Source organism: Zalophus californianus, chromosome 12, assembly GCF_009762305.2.
Source record: "Zalophus californianus isolate mZalCal1 chromosome 12, mZalCal1.pri.v2, whole genome shotgun sequence".
Taxonomy (NCBI): domain Eukaryota; kingdom Metazoa; phylum Chordata; class Mammalia; order Carnivora; family Otariidae; genus Zalophus; species Zalophus californianus.
The window spans coordinates 90597322-90613163 of NC_045606.1; the positions used below are offsets into that span (position 1 = coordinate 90597322).

The 15842-nt window shown below is 42.3% G+C and overlaps 1 protein-coding gene across 9 annotated transcripts in view; it reads right to left on the reverse strand.

The window, feature by feature from the left end:
• DGKI (diacylglycerol kinase iota) overlaps positions 1-15842 on the reverse strand; it is a 453056-nt gene that overhangs the window by 436005 nt on the left and 1209 nt on the right. The window lies entirely within an intron of this gene.

Below are 15842 nucleotides of genomic sequence, written 5' to 3' on the forward strand. Positions count from 1 at the left end.
TAAGCACTCAATACATTTTTATTTATTTCCCCAATAAGTTATAATCAATTTGAATCAACTTTAAGGTAGAAATCATATATTATTCGACTCTAGATTCCTCAGCAAGGGCTTGAATAGTGATTTGTGCATATAGCATGGGAATATTCCATAACTATTCCTATAAAATGGGTAAGTTTTTGTCCAGGGAACTGCTCATGTTATAAAACATAGGTGAGAAAACCCAATGATTCTCCCCTTGATGCCTTTTTTTAGTACTTTTTCCTGATTTTCAACATCAAGACTTCAAAGAAAGCACTTGATGTGTGGGAGAGCCTCAGAGACCAGGGAGATTCATGTATTTCATTTCTCATGTTCTAAAGCTTCTCTTCTTTTCCATTTCTCATCATCCTCACAAATTATCTCATTCCCTTCAGCTGAGGATGCACATTACTCAGGTTATTTTTAGAACACCCTTGTGTGCAATATTGGCAGTTCAAAGCACCAGAGAGAATCCACCAAACACACAAGGAGTCTCCTGGGGTTTTTGCTTTGTCCTTGAAGCTCTTTTCCTAGTCTCCTAAGGTCTTTCCTGTAAGAACCAGGTGAGCCACATTAAAGGTTCAAGTCCATGTATTCACGTCCATGCCTCCCTGGCAAATGACAATAAATATTTATTGAACATGATAACTAATGTTAAGAATAAAACAGGGAGCATAATAAGCAATTTCTGTGACACAGAACCTGAAGCTACACATCCATATTCCAAGTTCATACCCTGAATCTAGGAAATGCCTTGCCAAATTTCAGGAATCTCCTGATGGAGAAGCAGTGATGCTCTTCCCCCACCCTTCACTCTGGCTCGAAATACAACTACAAGCTGAGCTAAGCATTCTTTTTTTATTTTTTTTTTTAAGATTTTATTCATTTGACAGAGGGAGACACAGCGAGAGAGGGAACACAAGCAGGGGGAGGGGGAGAGGAAGAAGCAGGCTTCCCGTGGAGCAGGGAGCCCGATGCGGGGCTCGATCCCCAGGACCCTGGGATCATGACCTGAGCCGAAGGCAGACGACTGAGCCACCCAGGCGCCCCTGAGCTAAGTATTCTTGATGGCAGGACAGCCAGTCCACCCAAAAGCCATAGAACTTGTTCCCTCCTGCACAGAGCTCTGTATTTCTGGCAATTTGCAGGAGGATGAAGCTTACACAGAAAAGAGAGGACAAATTTCCTGTCCTTACCCTTATGGAAATCAGTCACCACTGTAGTGAGGAGGGGAGGAACATGTGACAAGCAAAATGACGGAGAACACCCAGAATGACTTTCCTCTTTCCCCTGCCTCCAATGTTCTCTTCTTCCTACTTACACCTCTGAAGTATAACTTCGTAATTAGAGAACTGGACTTCTTAATTCAAGAACTATATCATTCAATGTTGTCATTTAAGGATGACTGGCTAGAGGTTTCTAGGGGTTTGACAAATTAGTGTCTTGCCACTAATCTCTTAAAGAAGCACTGTTCAATAGACCTGCCTTCAGTGACAAAAATGTGCTGTTCACTATGGTGCCTACTAGTCACCGTGGCTTTTAAGCACTTAATGTGTGGCTAGTGTGACTAAAGAATTGGATTTCAAATTTAATGTATTTAATTTCTTCTGCTAGGCACATGTGGCTAGTGTCTACTGTACTGGACAGCCCTCGTATCTGAAACAGTAAAATGCTATCCTCTGGACAAATAGGTAATTTTTTGGCCCCCAAATAGAGATTTAGTCAAAGCACAGACGGATTTCTTTATAAGCTCTGTGTCAAAGCACTAAAAGAAAGTTCACCAGGGGCACTTGGGTGGCTCAGTCAGTTAAGCCCCTGCCTTCGGCTCAGGTCACGATCCCAGGGTCCTGGGATCGAACCCCACATCAGGCTCTCTGCTCAGCGGGGAGTCTGCTTCTCCCTCTCCCTCTGCCTGCCACTCTCCCTGCTTGTGTGCTCCCTTCCTCCCTCTCTTTCTGTCAATTAAACAAATAAAATCTTAAAAAAAAAAAAAAGTTCACCAAAACCTCACAGACAAAGAGCTTAAGCCAGCTTTAGAACGGTTGACCACAGGCATTTCTCCATCAGCAGTAGGGTCAAGGGGAGGGTGATGCAGGCATAAGCCTGAAAAATAGAGATAATAGTAAATAGTTCTTAAGAGAGAGCTTGACATTTCTTATTTAGGAAAGAAGAGAGAAAGGGACTGAAGGAGGGAGAGCGAAAAGGAAAAGGAATCTGGAACATTCTAGAAGTGCTTGGTGTCTGAAATAAATATAAAACATGCCAAATAAACATTTAGCCAAACTGAAATGACAAACCTGAAGTGAAATGGCTGCAAACTAAGCAAGGTGTTGGAAATTTCATCAGTAAATTATCGAATTAGCAACCTGGATATTTGGCTTTTGGAACAAGTTTAATAGCAATTGGCCTGAACCCATGTGAATCCATATACTCATGGCAGCCAAAGGCCACAGCAAGGGAGCTAAGTCCCTAGAGCCATACCCATATATATGGAGGTTGTGCCCTGCATTAGGACACCCAGAGGAAGAAGGCAGGTGAAGACTGAAACCCACCCCTAAGTGCTAGCCACCACATGCTAAATCCTGGCTCTGGGGCTGACCGAGCTCAGGAGTAAGGGAGGATTTTTATTAACTTGTCATTTAGACTTGAAACCTGTTTCTAATTCGAACAAAGACACCACATGTGCCAGTGACAGCCCTGGTTAGACCACATTTTTAATTTACTGCTCAATTCTTATGAAGAAAGCCATGGATAAACCAGGATGCTGTCCAATTAGGGACAGACAGAACAGTGGGTTTGCAATCACCTTTAGATAAGGGATTAACTGAAGAATAAAAGTGGAGATGCTTTAGTCTAAAGAAACAGGGCTACAGAGAAATGTGATACCTAACTTCACATACTTGAAGACCTATCATATAGAAAAAAAGGGAAGGGTTAATCTGAATATCCCCCAGAAATGCAAATGTAATGCCACTAGGCAAAAAAATAAAGGAGTCGGGTTTAGCCTCAACATGGAGGCAGCATGGTATCATGGGGAAAAATACTAAACCTTGGGTGACTTAGAACTGAGTCTGAATCCTGATCCCATCAACTAATACCTCTTTGACTTAAAGCAAATTACTTCCTTCTGTGAGATTCAGTGTCCTCATTTGTAAAATAGAAATCACTAATTCAGACAGTTGTTATAATAATTAAATAAGAGAATAACAAAACAGGAGGCACAAAGTACCTAAGTCATGCTAAATATTCATTAAATGGTAATACCTTATTTTTCCCTATAACAAAAACTTTACAACAATTAGACGATACATCACTCTCTCTAACGTAGCCAAGAACTCCTGACATGGAAGACATTCACCAGCCTCTGCTCGTGGATCATTTGCCAGTGACACTTTATCAGTTAGGTATTTTTTTTTTTTAACTTAAACAAAGAGGAAGTTCATTGGGAAGATGTTGGATTGTTCACAATTTAATCGAAAGGCTGGGGGATCCATGCTTGGAATGGACAGCAGCAAGGGCAGCAGGAACGGTCCTACCAGGGCACTGCTAATGGATATGAACAAACTTGCACTCCCTTTGACAGCCTTTAAGAGGTCAAATCCAAAAGAGTCTGAATGTCCAGACTCGGGTCATATGCCCTAAGATACTATCAGTGAGGTAAGAGGAAATCAGCCATGACAGCTTCCAAAGACCTCACTGGCCTCCATGGTGCAGAGCCAGGTACCTTGATGTACAATCCCACAAGCCTGCACACAACAGGAGAGAGGTGATTCCCATGAGGAAAACAAGGTCTATCTATACATTCATACTGGGATATAGCACACAGCAATGTTTAAGGGCACTGGACAACGAGTTCTTCTGACATTCAAATCCTGGCTCCATTGCTTGCTAGCTGTGAGGTCCTGATATGGTACTTCATTACCCTGTGCCTCAGTTTCCTCTTCTGTAAAACTGTAAATAGTAATAGTACCTACCTCATAAAGTCACCGTAAGAATTAACTGGAATAAAGTATACAAATCATTTAGCACAGCTCCCAGCACATAGAATAAGTTATTGTTGCTATTGGTAATATTACTATTAGTAATGCTGAGGATACACCACCGAGCACCTCAGAAGTGCTTTTTCTGAAAGACACGGAGGCTCTTACCCTTCTGTGTCTTCATGCCAGCAGAGATATCCTCTCCTTTCCAGACCTCTTGACTTGATTTCCCCATGTAGATAACAATATATATATAGATATTGTGTAGATAACAATAACAATTTCCTCTAACACCAGAACTGCTTCACTAAAGCCATTTTAAGTAATTGTAAAAAGTGCACAATGAAATGTATGAGAAGCACTGATTGCTGGAGAGATGCTAAAAACAACTATACTAATGAACCCACACCACAGTGGGAATAACTGTTCGCCATTTGTGGATTCATCCATGTATTATTTCTTCTGAACATTACTTTTAGTTCCTGGAAGAGGTACTTTGCCATAAATGGGAGGGCAATTTACTGGAAGTTAAAGACCAGCTTCCAAGCATCCCATCTGCTCCGGGAAAGAGGTACTTTCTCTCAAATGGCTTGGGGAGGGGACTGGGGGAGTGGTGGTGTGTAGCGCACTCTTAGAAAACAACAAAGTTTGCTCCCTTAACAACTCCCATGAAAGTGTTTGCTAAAGAAAATATATATGTCTAGATACACATAAATTTCACAACAGTCTGTATAAGCTAGGGCAGAGATGACAGAAATGCCTAGAAAAGCAGGGCCATGGGCTTCCACACACAGATCTTGCAGCCTTCAAAATTAATGATAGTGCAATCAGAAAAAATATATCACCTGACAGCTCTGAAATTTGACAATCTCCTCTTCTCACACATTACTATAGAAGAATCACACACATCCATGTCTTAGATACATGCCTTCCTCTATACTCATATACTTTTTGCCGATAAAACTAAACTCGAGGACTTATGCTAGCCACGTACAGTATTTTATCTTCATTTTTAAGAGCCTTCAGTTGCCAGCAAAATCTCAATACAATGAAATCTTGCCCACGAGCCAACTCCTCGCTGCAACCAAATTATATTCTATGTCATGTTACTCCAAAAACTTCGAATTCTAAATTATCCAGAACATTTCATGGAGATGGTCTCAGTTAACGTCAAATACGCCCTCAAAAGCGTACCTGTTTGGCAGTCGTGTTTTCTGGAGACACTTTCAAATCCTTAAAAGTGCAAGGAGCTTGTGGGTGTTGTGCAATCTTAGTCACAGATCACGGGAGTTTGGTTTTTAGGTGATCAGCTATATGGAATTCTCTCCTCATATTCAACGAATGTGTTGAGGTGTCCACTTCTCCCCTTAAAATCCCTGAGCCACAGGAGTATATGCTATATGGAGACATGAAATGTTGCTATAAAAATGAAATGCTATTCTTGGAATACTTCTATGTCATTGCTCGAACTGAATCTCCTTTACAATGAAATGGCTTCTGCTTAGCAACTAATGCAAAGGAAGAACCTGAATATTTCTCTTCCCCCCGGCCCCGCCCCAGAAGAAGGAGTGTTAAACATTAACCATTCCACTGGTGGTTTCACGTTTTTGAATCTATGGAAAGAGTAAATGAGGTTGACAGTGAGATCATCCTCCTTGTCGATGTGATATGGATGTGATATGCCACCCAGCGACGGATTCCAACTTTGTCCATTGTGATGAACAATGGAGACAAATTCAAGTAAATAAAATTAACCAAAGGGAGATGTTGCTGTCGACCTTCCCAGAGAGTGGTGCACGGAAGCAGCACCCCAAAGTGAAAAGAACATGGGACTTCACATCCAAAAGCCAGCCTAAGCCTGGCAGTGCCCCTCACTGGCCCGTGGCTTTGGGATCCTCACTTAGCAGTCATGCCTGTTTCCTGAAATGTACAACGGTTATAAAACCAGCACCTACTCCACCTGTTGCCTAAGATTGTTCTGAGAGTAAAATTCGATCAAGTACATGAAAGCAGTTTATAAATGGTAAAGCCCGAAGAGTGCCACACACATTTTTATTATAAGGACTTAAATTTAGTCGGTATTAACAGTGTAAGAAATCTCCAGAAATCTGTCTTTAAAAAAAAAAATCCCTTAGATTTTGTTATAATTCCACACTGGCTCATAGAAAGCTTCTGTTTTAATCTTTAAATAGCTTTGTCGTCTATTTTTGAACTAGAGATTTATTTTGCTAAGAAATTCTGAAGGTTTTCTTCAAACGGGAAAGAATGACTCAGGTTTTTAAAAATCATCCTTTGAAACTTTCTAGGTGAGTATAACAGCACACATGCAAATACTTATGAATTCTGAAGGGTGTTGTTCTGAATAAACTTATCCTGCAAGTACTTACAGCCTGAATAGGCCCTCCAGTTAAAGGTGAAGACTCAAGTCTCCTAAGAATACTTACACATAAAACAAAATCCAGTGGAGCTACTGTGCCATTTCAACCACATAAGGTACACATAAATCAGTGCTAACTTCTTTGCTGGACCCCAAGCCATTGTAGCATTAACCCCTCCCCTCAAGTCCCACTCTGCTTCCAAAAAATCACAAGGTCTTGTACTGGAAGTAGAATTTGAAGGAGGGCGCACGTACTGGCCTATCATCCCTGCAAATCACTTCCCTGCCCCAGGTACCTGGATTTATTCCCCCATCTCAGGCAATGGAAAATTCATATAGTTGTACAAAGAGCCACCAAGGAAAGCTCAATCTCGGCCCCCCTACAGTTGCCGGTAGCACAGAGTTCTTCACAGAGCTGAGTCCGCAGGAAAGGAATTCCTGCTCTGTCGGCCCATCAGCCCGTCTCTATGTCCTGTGTCAGGACTGGCTGGACCCACCAAAGTGATGGGCCTCACGGGTCTCTCCTCTCAGGAGACCGTGAGTCTAATAAACCATCAGATGGTGAAAATAGGGCTATTGGCACCCAGGGAGTGGGAAAGGGTAAAAGAAGAACCAGGGTAAAAAGCTTCATTAGGAAAGTCATAGGCAAATAGGGGCATGGATCTTAACTCTACCATTTCACTAGCTTTGTGACCTCAGGCAACTTGGTTAAACTCTAAGCCTTGATAGCCTTATCTGTAAAATGGAAGTAATGATAGTTCACACTTCAATGAGGTGTAAATGAAATACTATCTATAAAAATGTTTAGCAGCTCTTGGCACCGAGTAAACAAGAAAATCAGTACCTTATACTCACTAATAGTCACAAGTGGGTAGTTAAGTAAATTAACACTTGCAGTCCAAGTCTGAACCCTAAGAAGAGCTTGTTTCTTCTCTTAAGTGAGCTGCACGAAAGCTCTGCAAGTCCATGAGCTGTCTTTGCTGCCTCGGGGGAATGGTCTGTCAGAGGCCACTAGAAAGGACAGGGACAAGTGGTGTCTGTTTGTTTGGGGCCCCTGTGAGAAAAGGCAGGATAGACTAGGAAGGCTCAGCGGCCCCATGGGTGTTCCCTCTGCCAGGGAAGATCATGCTCTGAGGCTGCTGGGGTTCAAGGTTTTTCTACTTCCTGTCTTACTTTAGATGCTGAGGACAGTGCTTCAATTGGACAGAGACAAAAATATGCTATAGCTTAGTCTTTGCATGGAGAGGGGGCCGATTTAAAAGGAAGAAACCGTTTTAAATCAGGCTCTTTTCTCAAAAACCCCTACAGGGAATGCTCTCCATCTCAGAGAGAGAGAGTGCCTCAAACCCGGTTACATACATAAGGACAGTGATGAAAACACAGTCCTTTCAGTTTGAAGAAGGCTCCAGAAGTTTGTCTCCAAAGTGATACATGGAACCCTCTCCAACTGCTTCCGCACAAGCTTATATAAAGCCCCCTTTCATCTTTAAACAAATTGCTTTCAAGTGTTTTTAAAACAAAAATGTATTTTTCCATAGGATTTTTAACATCTTTCTGACATACAAAGAAATGACACATTTTAAAAATGTACTTTGGATTTTTTAAGGAGTCTATTTTCTGGCTATTTCCTGAAAATGTACACTATACACAAAAGCAACCAAACTGCCTTTCCTTTGCCTTTTGTAGGAAAAAAAAATGAATTAACTTCCTCAGTAATTATTCCACAGTCCTGAGCTAGTTCTATTTGTTCAACAAATATTTAATAATCACCTACAATTTTAAAAAGTAAATTCTGTTGTTTGGCCTAGTTGAGAAAACAGAACATCCCAGAAGGCTGAGCCTTCCACTTCTGAAATAATCCAGGACAGGTAGCATCTGGGAAGCTTTTTTTTTTTTTAATTTTTTATTGTTAGGTTAATCACCATACATTACATCATTAGTTCTTGAGGTAGTGTTCCATGATTCACTGTGCATAACACCCAGGGCTCCACGCAGAACGTGCCCCCTTGAATACCCATCACCAGGCTAACCCATCCCCCCACCCCCCTCCCCTCTAGAACCCTCAGTTTGTTTTTCAGAGTCCATCATCTCTCATGGTTCGTCTCCCCCTCTGACTTACTCCCCCCTCATTCTTCCCCTCCTGCTATCTTCCTCTTTTTCTTTTTTCTTAACATATATTGCATTATTTGTTTCAGAGGTACAGATCTGTGATTCAACAGTCTTGCACAATTCACAGCGCTCACCATAGCACATACCCTCCCCAATGTCTATCACCCAGCCACCCCATCCCTCCCACCCCCCACCACTCCAGCAACACTCAGTTTGTTTCCTGAGATTAAGAATTCCTCATATCAGTGAGCTCATCTGATACATGTCTTTCTCTGATTGACTTATTTCACTCAGCATAACACGCTCCAGTTCCATCCACGTCGTTGCAAATGGCAAGATCTCATTCCTTTTGATGGCTGCATAATATTCCATTGTGTATATACACCACATCTTCTTTATCCATTCATCTGTCGATGGACATCTTGGCTCTTTCCACAGTTTGGCTATTGTGGACATTGCTGCTATAAACATTGGGGTGCACGTACCCCTTCGGATCCCTACATTTGTATCTTTGTGGGAAGCTTTTTCTCCGATTGCCAGGACAGGGCAGCCGGCCATTATCTGGACACACAAAGCAGACATCATTGAGCCAGCCCAGCAGAGAAATAACCTCTGTCCTGCAGTCCCTGTGACAACTCTATTTCTAGGACCTCTGTCTTTATCTACTTATCTATTCCTGACACTTGAAGCTCTCAGAACCCTGTTACCCAATCCCCCATGTCTGGCTTCCTGTTCCCAAACGACTGGTTTGGGGGTGTGGGCCACTGTGGCTCTGCACACTCACAATGCCCATCTTCTCTGACCTTGTCTTCCTTCCTACTCCAATTTCCACAGCACTCGGAGGCAGCTTGGTCCCCTTCACACCCTCTGGTTAAGAGTCAACTCATTTTTAATAAGTTGTGAGAGGCAAAGTACGTATTCTATACCTCGGTGAATGCCAAAACCTATAAACTAAATGTTCAACATTTTGAAAAATAAAAAACAAATCTCCTTAATTGGACTTAAGTATGAAAGACACCACTCAAACACTCACAGCTTACTTTGTGATGAGGAACATTATGAGTATCAGCCTTCCAACAATCCCACAGGCTGGGGTACTCCTATCACTACTATTTTATAGATGAGGAAATTAAGGCACAGAGAGATTAAATAACTTGCCTGAGGTCACACAGCAGGCAGAGATAGACGGAGAACTGAACCCCAGTAGTAGGGCTCTGGAGTCAGGGCTGTTAACCACAATTCCACCTGTCTCTCATGACATTGGAGAGTAAGAACAATGAGATTTGGTTGCCGTTTAACTCTTACTATTTTAAGCTTTGATCGTTTCCCCACTCCATCCAGCAAGTCAGACCATTAATGTTATAGCTTAAATCAGAATTGGTTCTTATCAGAGCATTATTTATGAACCTAAATCTACCAGCAAATCTCCACTTAACGCAAAATGCAGGGAGGTTAAGGACTACAGAAGTCCCTGTCAGAAAGCTGTTGCCTTTAAAAAACAGTATTTGCTCCATTTCAAAGGCTGATAAAACCTCAGGGCTGGAAGGAAAGACCAAGAAAATTCATCTGTGAAGGCCCTTCTTCCCACCTCTGCCCAAGCACAGCCCCCTCCCTCAGCCTGACGATTTGCTTTTTCTCTAGAAGACCAGAGCAGTGCTCACGCCTCCTCCCTTTGAACGCTGTGGTGTCAGGACACTAACCAGCCATCCTTCAAGTGCTCTAAATGTACGTGAATAAAAAGTAGCTGGTGCTTTTTTGAAGGATTTGTTATTGCATTGAGTGAAAAACAAAACAAAAGCTCAGAGTCACTATGTCAACAAAGGAATTCTCCCTAAAACAACTTTTCCACCAAAGTCGATCAGGTGAGCTGCAATACAGTGAGGTAATACAGCACGGAGGTCGCTGGAGTCACAACCTGGGGCTGGCCAGGCAGCTGTCAGGACCAATTCCAGAAACGTGGGGGTAGCCATCTCTCTGCTGTCCTAAGTTCTAATCACAGGAAAAGGAGTCCACGGAAAAATTCCCCAAGAGGAAATCAATGATGCCCCCTTGGAAAGGGATGAGACAGACAGAAAGAGAGCCAGAGAGCTAATTAGTGCTGCTCAGAAGGCAAATTAAGGCCTTTTCTTTGACAAGCTGCAAATAGCTGGTTAAGTCAGAGCCCTGCCGCCCCTCCCCAGCCTCCGACAGCTGGCTAAACGGCTGATGCAGGTACTCACACAGGAAGTTGTAAACAGAAACAGAGTTCTGGGCTGTTGGACAAAGTGCAAATGAGAAAAAAGCAAACCTTTCTTTCAGTAGAAAGGAAAATCACAACTGAGACGGACAGGGAATGGTAAGAGAAGTCATTTATTTAAAGAAGGCAATTAAATTCCTTCATCCAATAGATATTTATCCAACACCTACTGAGTAATAAGAACAGGATTCAGAGAGTCAAATGGTTAAGGTGCAATTGGCGTCTTCAAAGGAGCTAACAACTTAGTAGGGAATAATAATAACTGGAAAAGTGAACTCTGTGCTGAGTCCTCTCCATAAAGTAACTCATGCAATCCTCATCACAAACCTTGAAGGTAGGTATTATGATTACCCCATTTTAGAGATGAACATGCCAAGCCTGAAAGAGGTTACAGGACATGCCCAAGACCAGCTAGAAGGCTCCAGGTTCAAATCCTAGTCTAACTCCCACACCAGAAAATTACAATGAAGTCTGAACACAGCTTTTTGAGAAAGTGCCACGTGAGGACATGGGAAGACCCACCACCTATCACAGAAAGTGGACATTTTGGAGCTTACTCCTCAGAAGGAGTTTGCCTGGTAAACAAGCCAGAGAGGAATTATGGGAGCATTATGTGCAAGCAGACATAACTTGGCATTTTTAATTTCTTTAATCTTCTTCTACATTGCATTGGTTTGTTAAGCTTTGCAGTAGGCATAACATTCCAACCAGTTCAAACAATTCCAACAGTTCAAATAGTTCCAGCCAGTTCAAACAATGTGAAATTAGTCCATTTTTATAGTTATTTCATGCAAATTAAATTTCAAAGAAAAAAAAAAGAAAGAACTCTGCAGCTTAGACTTTGTTTCGCTCCTTACCTTCATCCCCCAGTTATCCACCATTAATTTGGAGCATGCCAAAATAAAATTAAAATTATAAGGTCTATAAACTAAAACTAAAATTATAAGGTCTCAGAAAAAGTAATTAGGATCAGCGTTATCAACATAAACCCAAGTAAGAAAGTAAATGTCATGTCAACATCTAGGCAATGGTCCTTCCAGATGCTTCCAGTTTCACGCAGTGAATGCCTCTGAGCCCACTCCAAGAACAACTCAGGGTTGCCTGAAGGATGTGTATCCCAGAGCCCAGCCCAGCTGGAGAGGGAAGGTGTAGCCAGCCTGGGCCCTCACTGGGAGTCCTCATTTTCTCATATTAAGAGAGGGAAATGTTCCAAAGAGTTAGCTCTACTCTAATTTAATTTGTCCCTATGAGGCGATGTTGTCATTGCCACAGCAGAAATGAACACCAGCAAAACTCCCTTCAACTCCTCCTCCCTCTGATGCCACACGGTCCAAGGCTGTCACTCTCCCATGGTAAAAACCAAGCCTCTGGAAGATCAACTAGAGCAGATTAAGTACTCTGGACGATGGTTCAAGTGCATTCTTGCCTAGTTGGTGTCCTGATTGAGGAAGTCAACACTTAGCCAAGTCCTAAGTAATTATTGAGGAAGGAAACATTAAATTAGAACCAGTTTTCATCTGATCCTGAAGCCTCTAAATAGTGAACAAATGTATAAAACATAAAAGAAATAAAATTGATTTACAAAGGAGGATGCCGCACACTGATATCCAGGAGAAGCAAACTTCCCCCCCACACAACTGATTCTTGTGCAAAAAAAAAAAAAACAGGGCACATGCAGTCCTATTTGGCTTTCTACATCCCACTGGTCTTTCTTATAATCACATAATCTTGCTTTGAAGGACAAAACAAAAATGGAAATACTATGTTCTTATCATCAACCTGCAAAGAATAATAAATCATTTTTTACCGAGTTGTCTAACCTAAGGACTTTAATCCATCCTGCTGGCTCCTTCTATCTCATACCAAAATGTCCCTGTAAGGAGGGTTTGGCAGTACCATTCTGGTGTAAAAGTAGAGACGCTGAAGCATACTATCAACATCTTAAAAGTAATGGTAGTTGAACATCTTCTTACCAGTGAAATCACGCCCCATCGTTTATTTTGGGCTGCTCAAGGAGGTACACACAGGCCAGTTCTTCACTGGATCTAGGTACACCTACATAACATCTGTGCGATTTTTATTCAAAGGCATATAAAACTCTAACATGGGTATCTTCATAATGATGGCAGGTGTCATGTAGGTGGTTTTGCTCTACGAAGCAAAACTAATATATGTTTTGGTGATCATTCATTTACATTCATTTTCATTTCTGAAATAAAGGAGGGATTCCTTAAAATTATATAGCCAGCGTGATACGACCCAACAAGTGTAAGAGATAATATATAATGATGACCCATGGCATATTACAGAGAAGGTGAAAAGACAGATCACACTGCACACACACACACACACACACACACACACACGCACATGCATACACTTACACTCCACACCACACAAGTCTGTGGAGAGACTTCGAACCTGAAATGAATGTCTAGGTCTAAAGAGAGAACCCTTTAGAGTCAGATCTGGGTTTCCAGTCTGCCTCACACCCAAGCTCTATACCTCAAGTTCATTGTCTATAAAATAGAAATAACCATAATCACATCATAGGACTCTCATGACAAGTGAATAGGATGGCATATGCACAAACAGTTACTTCAGTGCCTGGTACACGGAAGACAATAAACATCAGCTACCCTCTCCTTCCCCTCCCCTGTGTATTTCTGAAAGACTTTTTTTTTTTACTAACTTAAATGGGAATTCTTACAGCAGTTAAGAAAAAAAAACACCAGTTCCTACACATTATATAGTCGTTGGCACATATGTATCATGTTGCAGCACGATAATTTGCAAAGAAAAAGGAAGTAGTAATTTTAAGAGAAAAGTACCAGCTCACTTGCACTGCCTTCTAAAACCTTTAGCTTCACAGTCTACAGAGACTATTTGCTCTAGGGGAGCAGAATCTGACATAAAGGAAAATTCCTCATGGGAAAAATGGTTCCCCCCCCAAAAAAAAAGCCAAGAAAGAAAAGATAATGAGGGGAAATCTAGGGGTATATAAAGGAGTTTATTTTACTTAACAAAGTAAAAGTCAAGCAAAATGAATAATCTGCCTCCAGAAATGGTTATTTAAAGGTTTTTTGTAAAGGGCTCTAGTTCCTAAAAAGACAGGAGTCACTGCATATGCCCACCCACTCCTCATTTATTTTTAAAATCTAGCTTATATGTTCCTTAGCAACAGAAGGAGCAGATGAGACCCCCCTACACACACGCACACGCACACCCTCTCCCCAAGCCCCCTTCTTCTTTCCTGTCAAGTGTCATTCTGCAAATACCCATGTTCTTCAAAAGATATTTTTTACCTACCTGCACATCTCCTCTTCCCCACCTCAGACGACCCCCCCTTACACAAGCATCCATACTTCACTCTCCAACTGAACCCCCTGGCTCAGGCTCCATCCTGTGAGGTATTCCCAACCTCTCTCCACAAACTCCCACCAGGCCCTGTCCTTGGGTGGCCCCGGGAGTGGGGTGGGGTGGTGCTCCCTGAGGAGCCAAGGCCCAACTCCAGCCAGACTTGTACTTTCCTCACAGACCACTTACTAACCCACTAACAAAATGGTCAAGGCCCCAGCTACAGCTGAATCAAGCAGGAATGGCTGCCATGGCGAGTGGGGAGGCCGTTCACCATGACTCTTAAAAAAATAATAATAGTAATCAAAATGGAGACCCTCTGAGGGTTACCCAGGACAAATGTGGGCCAGATGAAATCGCCTATCTTTTCACTCTCCTTTCTCTGACTTTGGGACCACCTGGCCTTGTTTGGCTGGGCACTGTTTATGAGCTCAAAGATCAATTGTTTAGCCTTTGGGGAAAAACAAGGCAGCAATCCTCAGATATTAATGTGCTTAAATATTGCTTGAGGAGACTGTTGAAAATTCCCACCCACAGACTGATTTTGTAAGTCTGGGGTGGCAGGCATTTTTAACCAGCCCTCTGAGGTGATGCTGATGCAGGTGGTTCCCTGAATTGGAGATTGTAAAGCTTTATTTAAAAGGAAATGTTCACAAAGTGGGATCCACCTCTATGGATTGTAAGGCAAATGCAGTATCATTATTTTTATTTTATAAAAAAAATGCTGTGTCCAAGTCTACGTTTGTGTGCACACACTTAACGCATGCATGTGTGAGCGTGCAATCCAGAAAGCCTTGTCCCACTCACACAGTACCCAGGTCCAGGAGAGAGATGCAGAGGATGACCCCGGCCAAGAGGCAAGCTGAAATGATTTCCCTTGCAAACTTGGGCTTTGCAGCCCTACCTAGTGTAGTGAGGAATCTGATGAATACCAGGAACACATGAGAGTTTCTCAGCTCAGGAGCCCAGACCCACAATGTGCTTAATGTAATCAACTGCCCTCCAACTCACAGTTCCTAAATTAGGCTGAATGTAGTCCCTGTTCCCCTAAGGGCCAGGCAGGCCATCATTACTAGGAAGTAGAACTGCCCGTGTCCTAGCATACCTCCCTAGAGCTACCCCACTCTCCAGCACCTGTCTATTTTTAGAAACCAGAAAATATAAAGAGAAAGATTCATTTGATCCTGATCTACGTGAGTAACTAAAAGAGCAAGTCAAGTGGGAAACTCCCTCAATGTACAGCGAACAAAATGCACGCGAGGGATGCGGGAGCAAGAACCTCACCCAGAAGACCGTTTCTGAGTCATTAGAAGCCAACCAACACTTAAGACACAGAGCACATGCCCTAGTGCCTGGGGCTTCCTGTCCAGGCAATGCCTATGGGGATCCCAGTGATTCACACACATGCCCCCATAAATACAACACACACCCTCACAAACCCACACACCTCTGTCATCTGCTTTTGCTTACATAACAGCACATGGTGGGGCAGGCTTAATACTTTATATGGGCTTCTGGAAAGGACTGCTGGCTCAAGGGAGAGGGTCACAGTAATGTTGTTCTTGACCCCTTTTCAAGAAATGCTCAGAGCCCTAGCAAGTGTAAATTTTTGTAATTCTATGCTTATGTATTTTTTTTTTTTTTTTTTTTTTTTTTTGGCTTTCAAACTAACAAAGCAGTAAGGGTAATCTGAAACTCTCTGAACCTCTCAAAATCTTTATTCTTGCCTGGGGATGGGGGTGGGGAGGAGCAGCGGAGAACCTAC